At 46.8% G+C, this 12,264-nt stretch overlaps 1 protein-coding gene across 2 annotated transcripts in view; it reads left to right on the top strand.

The window, feature by feature from the left end:
* Nucleotides 1-12,264, top strand: part of MTBP (MDM2 binding protein) — a 236,302-nt gene that overhangs the window by 174,949 nt on the left and 49,089 nt on the right. The window lies entirely within an intron of this gene.

Raw genomic sequence — 12,264 nt, 5'->3', positions numbered from 1 at the left:
AAGTAGGTTTGTCTCCTTTCAACTGTCATTTTTACTGATCTGATTTTAAGCTTTTGATTTTTGTTACATGTATTTGCAAAAGAAAATTAAATGAATGAAATCAATTCTTGTGCGCTTTCAAGGACTAGACCTTCTGGCTTTGCCAGTGCTTGTTTTTTGTGTGCTGTCACTTGTAGAACTAGTACGAGAATGCATTAAATAACCCCAGATTAGATGAGCTTCTCAAGCATGAACTTAGGAAACATGAAAACTCTGGTAACGTTGGGTACTCACAAAGCAGTAACTTTTCTGTAGTGACTCTGAATCTTGATACCTTTATGTACAGTCAGTGACCTTTCTTTAACTCTTTGATTTTCAGAAGATTTTGTAAGAAAAGTGAATTTTTTATTGGGATGGATGGAAGTCCACCTCAATGTCTCTACCTTGCTAGGTGCAGTCAAAGCTTTCATTAATGTAAACCTCTGGTAACAGTGGCACACAGCAGACCAGCTTAATTCAAAGAAAATTTGGAAAGCATTTAGACGTATACCAAAATAGTTAAAAAGTCAGATACAACAAAATAAAAATCCTGTTTAAATCTATAAAATACAAAATAGAGGAGAAAAAAGTAATAGGCAAACCCACCCAAAACGACAAAAATACAATAAGGGGAATTGGAGATATGATTTTTAAAGGATTTAAGTGGAAAATTCGCAGAGAAAAATAACGCTGATTGGACACAGCTTAACGAGACCAAAGTCCAGTTTTTAGGCCAACCGTGATGGAGCCTGGATTGGATACAACAAATGGGTTGGTCTCTGTGAATGTCAAGAAGTCCAAATGTTGAAAAGTAGGTCCCATTTTAGAAAGTCACTTTTTGAGAAGAAAATCCTCTCTGCGTCGGCCGCTGCTGAATTTGTGGCCGCCACTGTGGATCTAAAGTCTAGATATCTGAATCAGGTTGGTCTCTATGAAGCTCTAGAGGTTTGGAGATTTCTCACTGAATACTTTCCAAGTCTCAATGTAGAATGAGACCTGGTCATTTTTTCGGAGATTCAGGGACCTCTGAGCAGAATGAAGCTGAAATTCGGTCAGATGTTGTGGAACTGCCAGTCCGATACTTTTACAGCGGGTCCAGCAAATGTTTTGGAGGTCTGCAGGAAAAGTTTACAAAAGTTTTTAAACTTTCTTCTGTTGACAAAACAACCACAGGAGTACACTTCTGAGGCCCCCAAAACTTTAGGGGAGGTACTTTAGGGCTTTCAGGGTCAGGCAGGGTGCAGTCCAGGGCCAGTTGCTACTGGTCAGTTGAGCCCTTTAGTAAAAAGGCCTCTTGAACTTTGTCCCTTTAGCCACATAGTCAGTAAGCCAACTGACCCTTGGAGTCACTTCTTTTGTCCTGGGAACAAGAAGGAGCAGGTCCTGCTCATCAGGTCTCCACACAGGTCTGAAACAGGGGGTGCAATACTTTTCTCTTCTTCCACAGGTTCAGAGAATGTTCAAGGTATGGTGCCTGGGGTGCCATATTTAGGTCTGCCACCAACTAGTAGATTGTGACTTCTGGTTCTTCCATAACCCATGTGGGGTAAACATTCACAGTGATAACCGAACCCATTTGTGCAGCAGTTCCTGTTTGCCTTACTACAAACAATCCCACGATGTGGCCTGCAACTCTTCTCCCCTTGTTCAGAGCCGGTGTGCAAATCCGGAGGTCAATCAAAACCGGTACTGGGGTTGTTAGCTTTCCTCCCACTGGGTTTTGTGCCAGCCTGACTTGGTGGCACATAGGCTGGGCCTTTCCAGGTATCACCTGTCATTTGCTCGTGATGGGGCAGGTCCTTTGGAGTTAATTAAGATCCTGGGCCCACCCCAATTGGTCTTCCTGCCAGGGGAAGAAAACACTTCACTATTTCCAGACTATTGTCTCTGCTCTGGGAGCAATGTTCAGGCCTCATTAAGGTGAAATACTTGATTGATAGCTGCTGTAGAGCAACTGTAAATTAACCTCCATGAGATTCAGGTAGGGAAAAGGTAGTTTTCTAAAAATTCCTTTTCCTAAATAGTTAATAAAAATCCCTCTTCACAATTAGATGGAGCTTTTAATGAATATTAAAGAGCAATTGAGATACAGAATTAGTATTTTAATCTGCACTTTACGACAGCCAGAGCCTTCTACAGTGAAACTAGCTTTTGGGGCTTGTCACTGCAGCACGTGTTAACATTACATTTCTGCATGTCTCATTTTTAAATGCTATGCAGCCTACCTCATGGGTGACTTATTAACATTTAAAAGAAAGTTTTCCCCCTGTCAAAAGGGTTATTTTGACACGTGGGGCTGCTGGTGTAAATTGCAACAATTAGGCTACAATAGTAGGCCTGATACAGTGTTTTCCTTCTCACTCTAGTGGATAGCACAATAAGTGTTACAGTCCATAGGTGACACTAACTTTCTGTGCCGTAGGTGTATTTTCTGCACCACAAACCATGGCCTTATAAGAAAGTGTAATAAGCCAATATGGAATTATCCAATTTGTACATGTTTTAGGGGTCAGAACACATACACTGGCACTGGACAGCAATGCCCCAGTGTGCAGAGTCTGGCAAAAAGGGGCATTTTCTTGCAACTCTTATTACCTGATCAGTGTGGTTCTGAGGCCCAATAATTTAAGTTGCTGTGTTCATCACTAAAACAAATTAGAAAAGATACTTGGAAATATAGGTGGGCAAACCAGCACATTTATAGAGCGGCACAGAGCAGTTGACTGACTGGTTTTGTTCAAAGAACCATTCTACAAGCAGAGCACTCAGAAGCAGAATGTAGATATTTTGAATCTATTTCCTTAACAGTTGCAACAGTTTTAATTTAGTACATTAACATATGTTATTGCCTGGAATAACCTTCTTAAACTTCTCAGTGGTTGAAGGAACATGGTGCGGTCTCCATGTGAATTCCTGCTCAACTGGTATATTTTTCTTTGCAGGAGATTTGTAACCGGTGAGCCTCATGTTTATGGATGTTCCTCTCCAACAGGGTTTTATACTCTATTAGGTAACCATGAGTACACTCAAAGTGGCACTCCTTTTATTGTGGGCAACTATTGCCCCGTGACAGAACCATGGCAAGACTAATAAGTGGTGGCAGATGATCTGTAAATGTACAGGCCTTTTTACTTGCACCCCATGGGATATTGCCTACTGGCACTCCCTGTGTTAATCTTATCTATGTCCTTATTTCGTCCTGTGTTTATGAGGTGTGCTTGTTGCAGCGCTTGCACACATGAAGGGTTGTTGTCTCTGTGCCTGTAGCCCTGACGGATGGTTTAGCTGCAGACAGAAGTTTGCAACTTCCTCTTCCCTGCATGCCCCTTGTGCTACTCCTCCACTGGCCTCCCTGCTGCAGCTTTTGTAAAGCCAAATGAGTGATTTGAATTCCCAGAACTTTCAATAGGACAAACAAAGCTCTTAGTATCCAACTTTGAAAGAAGGTATGGTTGCTGCTGCACACATGAGCAAAGAAGATGGATCCTCCTATCTTGTACCGATGTCATGATCTGCCAAAGAACCCAGAAACAAATGCCAATTGGCTAGGATGTTGCCTGACTCAAATAAACACAAGCATTATTGCCCTAGGTCATTCAGGTCCTCCCTAAAGATACCAAGGTGATGGGACCACATTGGCTGTTAATTGACTTTTAACTTCAAGAAAAGATTTGCCTTTCAAATGATTGGTTCCTTCCAGGTATTAGATAATTCTGAAGCGGAGTGTCCATTGGGCTTGGACACAACTGTCACTGTACCAGATATAAACTGGCACTGTGGGTCACCTGAGAGTAAACCACTTGACTTGAGGCTCTGTACACCTGTTCAGAGAAAATACCTGCATCATAGGCAGTAAAATGTGGCTGTGCCCCCTGAAGGAGTAGGGCATATCCTCCTCCAAGGCTGAACCCTGAAAGGAGAATGCATAGATTGCGTGGCATATAGGCTTTCTGCTGATTCCTGACAGAGCATGACAGCAGGTCAGTAAGGAAGGATTAACAAATGTGACAGGGGAGACTGTCATTTGAAGACCATGCCAGATTTGCTGCCAGAGGCCTTGGTCCCATCCCCGTTCACTCGCCAGCTACATGGGATATAGTTGATCCCCTCATTGAATCCCTCTGGCTGTATCTCCCGAGCGGGAACAAAAAGGGAGGGACTGGGGCTTGAGACAGGTCCAGCATATGTGCCCCTGGGTAGGAATTAAAAAAACAAGGGTTTGCAGTTCCTAATGAGAGGGAGGAGGGTCCAGGTGTGAAGAATAGAAGGGGAAAGGGGGGGATTGCTCCTTTAGGAGCAAGCACCCTCACACACCCCAAGGGGTGTCATGCTTCATCATCGGGCAGCTCCTAGTTGGGCCGGAGCTGCAATGCCCAATGGACCCCGCAGTGGAGCTCTTTGCTGTTGTTTTTTTCTTTTTGCTGATGTTTGATGGATGGGGTGGAGAGGCGTCTGCTTAGAAGAGGTATGAGTAGATGTGGAGCAAAAGTGTGTGCAAGATTAAAATAACTACAGGAATCCCAAAAGGTTTTTGATTAGCTGGGTTCCTTTGCTATGGTTAAAAAAAGGAGACTAAAGAGTCAAAGCGAGAGCAGGTTATTCTGGACCTCTCAAGCTCAAGATAGTATATGTGAAGTGAGCGGGGTCAACATTTTTCATGCCTTTCATAGTCCAAAGGATCTTGGCATTTCATCAGGACCTGGAGACACTTGTCTCCTCACGTAGGGATGGTGAAAGTGTGTGTCTGTGATACCATACCCTATGATACTAGATTTGTAGTGCCGTATAACTTATAGTGACATACGTTGTACCTTCTGGATGATCCTAATGGGGTGGGCTAATCGCCTCTCTCATTATGGCCAGGACGGTTGCATACTGGCGTACCCAGGAGCAGTAGGTGAAGCTCCGGTTGCTGGCTGACCTACCCCACGTCCTCCTGTCACAGGGGTATCTCCCGAGCACATGCCTCTCCAAGCTGTACATGCTCTGCTGGTACCCTATTGAAAACCTCAAGAGTACCTTGATTCCCCCTTTACTTCACACCCTCGGCTACTGTAACCCTACTGGACTGTTCCACTAAAGCCACAGACGTCCTCAATGCTGCGCAATACGGTTACCCTGGGAAACATCACATGTCACTGTGCCAAAAAGAGATTAGAATCAGACTCTCCAGCCACATCTGTAGTATTGCCAGGTGAAATTGCTATTCCTATGCCGGTTTGCCAGATGATGTAATACATCTTCCTGGCAAAGCGGACAGAGATCCCTCTTTCTCAAGCTTCTAACTTGACAATACATGGTTGGGCGATCCACAGTCTAAGTGTAGAAAGATAAACGAACCGTAAGATTGGTTGGTACGGTGTAATGCTTAGCATGTTTAAAGACTGATTTTTAACCACAATATCTACGTAACAATGCTTGTAAAGTTAAATTATTGTGTGATAAACATGTGCTATTTGACAGTAATGTGTAACCCCGCAGCCGAAAAAGAATGCAATTGGTATTTCAGGAAGGTCTTAGTAGTGTCTGACTCTGATACCATTGAATAACATAAACCCCAAGAACTAGTCTGGCATTTCTAAACATAATCTTAGAAAGATTCAAGAAAAAAATCCCACTCCCTCCTAAAAAAGACACTGACTGTTTTGGGTGAGCCAAAACGCAATTTGATTTGTGATGTGCAGATACAAATTGGCCATTTTAGTATAATTCATGGAGCAGAATTTTGTTCTTTCAAACCATACCTCTTTTAGTATTTTGTGTGTGCTTAACTGACACCCTATAATGTATTTTGTTCCTGTCATACTGTGAAGCATGGTGATCTGTCTAGAAGTACTTAGCATGGTCAAGTGAGGGCGGCAGGATATGGCCACTGAGTGACTAGTTACAGTCTGCATTTCAGTCACTGGAAAACAGCCATCTCACTCCAGTTTTACTCAAAATAATGTATTGTGCTCTCTTTCAGGTTCTAATTTAGTACAATGTGTTCAATAAAACCGACTTTGCAATTTCCTTTTGTTAAATGCTAAATCCATCTCACTATATAATAAATATGATGGAGATACTAGTTAGTGAAACAGACTATGATTCAGGTTTAAAAATGGCGCAGAGAAAAGTGATTGGAACATATGAAGCAACCCAGCAAAATGCACATATTAAAATGCATATGTGTTATTTTCACAAAAAATGTTAAGTGTAAAGCAGAGCACTCTATATGTGAAGGTACCGGTGGCCTCACTTGACCTATCAAACCGAAGTACTCCAGGAGAAGCCAAGAGGTTAATGGATGCTTCCCAGGATGGTTGACTTAATCAAATGTGTATGAGCAGTCCCATGGAACAAGTGTTGAGTCAAACCAGACGTTTGACTCGTGCCAGGCACAAGCATTCGTTGGCCCAACCAGATATACTAAGAAGCACATGATATGCACATCCCTCTGCCAGACATTTAGATTACACTCTTCAGCCGGAAGACAATGCTTCAGGATATACCAACAAGGTTGAACTCAAAGAAGCAGAAACCTCCCTATGGTTTGCTTTTTGAGTCTTAGTACTAGATTAAAAATCGTCTTCATAATCCTCATAGTGAAGTGCACATAATGTCTGATATTTTAGCCTCTCAGCATCCACTATCCCTTGTGTAAGTGTAGCCTCTCCTTCCCTAATTTACTTGTAAGGCTCTTTCTCTCATTCCTTACTCACTATTGTTACTCGCAAGTAGTGCAGCTCATTTCCTTCTCCTTCCAGTTTGGTCATATGACTGTGTTCTTTCTGGCTGAACCCCTTGTTATTCCTCTGCATTTCCCACATACACATTCGGAATTCATCTTGCCGTGGTCACTTGGACGTCAGATAACCTGCTTAAGACTGACTTCAGGTAGAAAAGAGATCCTTATACTTGGAAATCATGATGATAACTGGGCCACCAATTTTCTGATCCTCCCAACTGGGCCTGTCATGATGCCTGCCTCCTCAGCACAATCTGAGCGTCCATTTTCAGAAGAAATTGGCAAGGTTGGAGATGATAGAAGCTGAAGATGCTATGCCAGGCTTTTTATTGGAAATAAAGTAGAGCTGCTTGTCATCTGGCTATCACTGGAGGTTGACGTTTGACACATTTTGGCTCTTAATTACAGCAAATAAAACTTGTGTGTCTGTTTGTTGTACTTTGTGATTGATATTTTTCATTTGTTTTCAACCAATACTTTTAAAACGTGAGCATCACTTAAATGGACCAGGACATATTGGAGTAGCTTTGGGGGTTCATGTTGCAATCGAAGGAAATACTATGTTCGAGGCATATGAGCTGCAGATTGTACACTTTGCATAGATCGGCATCTGGTGTTGGGCCCGGATGTTTGCAGTTTGTTTTTGTTCTTTGGACAGTCTTTGGAAGTCACGAGTTCGGTGACTCCTCCTTCGGTCCGTACTGCGCATGGGCTTCGGCTCCATCCTCAGATTGTTTTTTTCCGCCATCGGGCTCGGATGTGATACTTCGTGCTCCGGCTTCAAACTTTTCCGGTTCCAGCCTCGACGGAAAATCCTCGTTCATCGAGATTCTTCATCTTCTTCATCTCTCGTAGAGGCACTTTCTCGATTCCACACATCGGCACCGGCCTTCGGGCCCTCCTCGACTCCGGTCCCGGCCGATGGAAAGGACTCCGTTCAAAAAGTGCCCAAAATGTGGGTCTAAATTTCCCCACACCGACCTCCATCAGGTGTGTAACATTTGCCTCTCTCCAGAACACGAGGCCAGAGACTGCCCCGCCTGCAAAAAAGACCATTCGGGATCGAAGAGCTCGACGCACCATGGCGCACTCATCGACCTCTGCTCCACCGGACATCTTTGGAGACGACACCGGAGCTTCGGGGCAACAACACACCGAGCAGGAGGAAGACATCGTCAGCGCTTCCGAGGCCGACGACTCCGACCTGGAGGACATCACACCGGCGCAGAGGGTCGTGAGTACTCTACCCCCTCCCACCCCCGCACCCATATCCAAAGAGACTCAGGTTACACCTTCGCCTTCGGGCCTAGGGAAAACCAAACATGCAGCTTCTATCACCCCACCTTCGGTCCCGGTGTCGAAGCATCACAAGTCTCACGGCAGCTCGGGCTCGAGCCAGCCTACTCCTGGTGCCGATAAGCACCGTTCGGCACTGAAGAAAGTGACGCCCAGCTCGACTCCGAAGCCACCGGTGCCGAAGCCTGGACTCTCGGTGCCGACGAAACACAAGCATAAATCCCTCGGCACCGACGCTCCCGCGTCGAAGCCTACCTCGACGCCGAAAAAAACGGAGGTTCCAAAAAAGCATGGCGCAGAGAAACCGCCCAAGTCCTCGGCTCCGAAAACATCGGCGCCAGCGGACGATTCGGCGCCAATGGAACTTTTTACACTTGATCCTTCTCAAAAAACCTTATCAAAGGATCCAAAGACTGGGCTATTGATTTTGTCTGTCAAGAAAAGACGTCTTGACACACCAGCTCCTCCTCCCCCGCCCAAACGGAAGGACTCTGCCACATCTCCTCTCAGAGTGCCCTCCCCACCACCTCCTACACCTCCTCCACCTCTTCCACCTCCTCTCCCTCCCAGGTCTCCGCCACCCTTGCCTCATCACTCCCCAACCCCATCCCCAGGACCGGATTACGGGGATCCAGATTATGATCCAGCGGACGCCCCGTTGGACCCCACACCCCCAGGGACCCCAGACCCATGGGAGGATTACCAAAACCCTGACATACCAGATGTGCCCCAAGATGACCTCTACCCATCCAGGCCATCTCCCCCGGAGGACTCACTAGGTTTTTACCACTTAGTGCAGCGGGCAGCACACTATCATGGGGTGGAACTACATAGCGAACCAGTGGAAGACGACTTCTTACTGGATACATTTGATATTCAGGATGAATCCACAGCCATCTTGCCCATGCTTAAGGGTGTTACCAAACATGCTGCAGAGGTGTTCAAAGACCCAGTCAGGGCCAGGGTCCTAAACCCCAGAATAGAAAAAAAGTACAAAGCAGCACCCACAGATCCTGCATACATTAAAGGCCCTGCTCCTTTAGATTCCCTGGTTGTGTCCACAGCTAGAAAGCGGTCCAACTCCCAGTCCTCAGGTGAGGCTCCACCGACTGATAAGGAATCAAAACTTTTAGATGCGTCTGGTAAACGCACTGCCTCGCAAGCCGCAAACATCTGGCGCATTGCGAATACACAGGCGCTACTTGCGCGTTATGACAGAGCACACTACGATGAGCTTGAGGCTCTTATGCAACACCTCCCGGAGAAACACAAACGTAAAGCTCATGACCTAATACAAGAGGGAAATCTCATTACTAACACCTCCATTAAATGCGCCCTCGATGCAGCGGACACTGCTTCTAGAGCTATAAATACTAGTGTCCTGCTTCGCCGTCATGCTTGGCTCAGGATCTCAGGGTTTAAGCCAGAAGTCCAGGCATCCATACTAAATCACCCCTTTGACCAACAACATCTATTTGGGCCAAAGGTAGACGAAGCATCAGAAAAAATGAAAAAGGACACAGACACAGCAAAGTCTATGGGGGCATTACAATCTCAAACCCCTAGACGCTCCTTTCGACGTTCGTCCTTTCGTAGCACAGGCAGGTGTTACTCCACCGATAGCGCATCTACCTCCTACAAGTCCCCTCCTCAAAATACCTTCTCAAAGGGCTACCAAAGAGGTGGATACAGGGGCAACAACAATAAGGGCAGGGGCAAAACCAACATACCCGTTCTGCCACACCGCCCGCACAATGACTTCCCCTCGCTCCCCCCAGACCCTCCCACTCCGGTCGGGGGCAGACTGCAACACTTTATTCACGCTTGGGAGTCCATAACAGCGGACAAATGGGTGACCCAAATTATTTGGTCAGGGTACTGTCTCGAGCTAACATCTACCCCACCCAATATCCCACCAAGGCACCGTCCAATGTCACAGGAACATTCCACACTGCTCAAACAGGAGGTGATCTCCCTCCTCCAAAAACACGCTATCGAGCAGGTCCCCGTCAATCAGCAAAATCTAGGGGTCTGTATTTTCTAATACCGAAAAAAGACGAGACCCTGCGGCCCATTCTGGACCTCCGGCCTCTAAATGCATACATACATTCAGACCATTTCCACATGGTCACCCTACAACAAGTCCTCCCACTCCTCTGTCAGGGAGACTTTCTCACTACCTTGGATCTGAAAGACGCATACTTTCATGTTCCAATACACCCTTCTCACAGGAAGTACCTCAGGTTTGTGGTGGACGGTCAGCATTACCAATTCACGGTTCTCCCCTTCGGGGTCACCACCGCACCACGGGTGTTTACCAAATGCCTAGCGGTAGTAGCAGCACACCTCAGACGTCAACATATTCACGTCTTCCCTTACTTAGACGACTGTCTGATAAAAGCCGCGTCCTACGACCAATGTGTGCAACATACAAACAGCACCATCCAACTGCTCCACCAGCTAGGTTTCACGGTGAACTACCAAAAGTCCCACCTCATACCATCTCACACAAAGCAATATCTCGGGGCCACTATAGACACCTCCAAAGGTATAGCCTATCCCAATTCCGCCAGGATCGCAAGCATACAAGCCTTGCGCCAAACGTTCATTGCTCAGCACTCTCTCCCGGCAAGAGTGTTCATGAAGCTAATAGGAATGATGGCATCTTGCATTTTCATAGTGCCCCATGCAAGACTCCACATGCGTCCACTCCAAGAGTGCCTAGCACGACAGTGGAACCAGGCCCAGGGACAGCTGACGGATCTGGTGTTGGTGGACGGCCGCACCCATCACTCTCTGCAGTGGTGGAACACCACAAACCTTTCCAAAGGGCGGCCGTTCCTGGACCCGGTTCCTCAGGTGATTCTAACAGCAGACGCATTGCTCTCCGGCTGGGGAGCGCACCTCCTACACCTCACAATGCAAGGTCTATGGACGCCACAGCAAAAATCGCTCCACATCAACCATCTGGAGCTATTGGCAATCCTTCTAGCCCTAAAATCCTTTCAGAAACAGATTTCAGCCAAAGCAGTCCTCATTCGCACAGACAATATGACTGCAATGTATTATATTCAAAAACAGGGGGGGACACACTCTCCCCAGCTCTCCCGCTTAGCACAGAGCATATGGAGATGGGCAATTCCACAAAACATCTTTCTCCTGGCACAGCACGTCCCAGGCATACAAAACACCATGGCAGATCTGCTCAGCAGACAAACGCAACAAATACACGAATGGGAACTGCATCCACAAGTCCTTCGCCCATTCTTCCACAAGTGGGGGCATCCTCAGATAGACCTCTTCGCCACCCACGAAAACAAAAAATGCCCAAGCTTCGCCGCCAGATACCCACACCCATTGTCCAAAGGCAATGCGATATGGATGAACTGGTCAGGCAAATTTGCATACGCCTTTCCACCTCTCCCACTAATTCCATTAGTGGTCAGGAAGCTACAACAGCACTCCCTCACACTCATTCTGGTAGCCCCAACATGGGCCAGGCAGCCGTGGTACACCACACTATTACAGCTATCAGTGGTACCACATCAAAAACTGCACCTGTCCCCATGCCTTTTGCATATTTTAAATAGAAAGTGACAGAATTTCTTTGGTCTTTTAAAAACTTGCACTCACCTGCACCGAGCACTTCGCGCTTTCACGAGCCCTCTGACAGCTGAGATACAAGCTTCCATTGGCGAGGGTTTGTTTTGGTTTCCCTGCCGCCATTGCCCAGGACATAGGCCACGCCCACCCGGTCAGGCCACGCCCACATCTCATCCCCCCTGCCAGCTATAAATCATGTGCCTATACAGGAAGCGCAGCGGACGAGCGCAGCGGGCGCGACGAATGCGCGCCGAAGGCGCGCATAAGGCAAGCTCGTCTGCGCTCGTCCGCGAGCGTCCGGGACCAGGGGCCAAGGACCCTGCGAGCCACTACACTTATACTTCTGCTGAACTACAGGTATGGCGCCCAACCGCCACGACGTGTCCACCTGTCCCTTATCACGCAGCTAAACGCATTTCTCACTTAGGTATAGGCAACTCTGCCTCCCTCACGAACGCCCCTGCTCCTGAGTACTCTATGCGCACGACCACACCCTGCTCCACCTACACGTTCAGGTGTATCTATCTTAACACCCGCTCCATGATTAAGCACCAATCTGATATATTTCTGCTACTCATGGACAAACAACCTGACATGCTGCTACTGACGGAGACCTGGCT

Source organism: Triturus cristatus, chromosome 5_1 (assembly GCF_964204655.1).
Source record: "Triturus cristatus chromosome 5_1, aTriCri1.1, whole genome shotgun sequence".
Classification (NCBI taxonomy): Eukaryota; Metazoa; Chordata; class Amphibia; order Caudata; family Salamandridae; genus Triturus; species Triturus cristatus.
The sequence above is the reverse complement of the archived record's forward strand: the minus strand, read 5'-3'. Positions and strand labels throughout refer to the sequence as shown.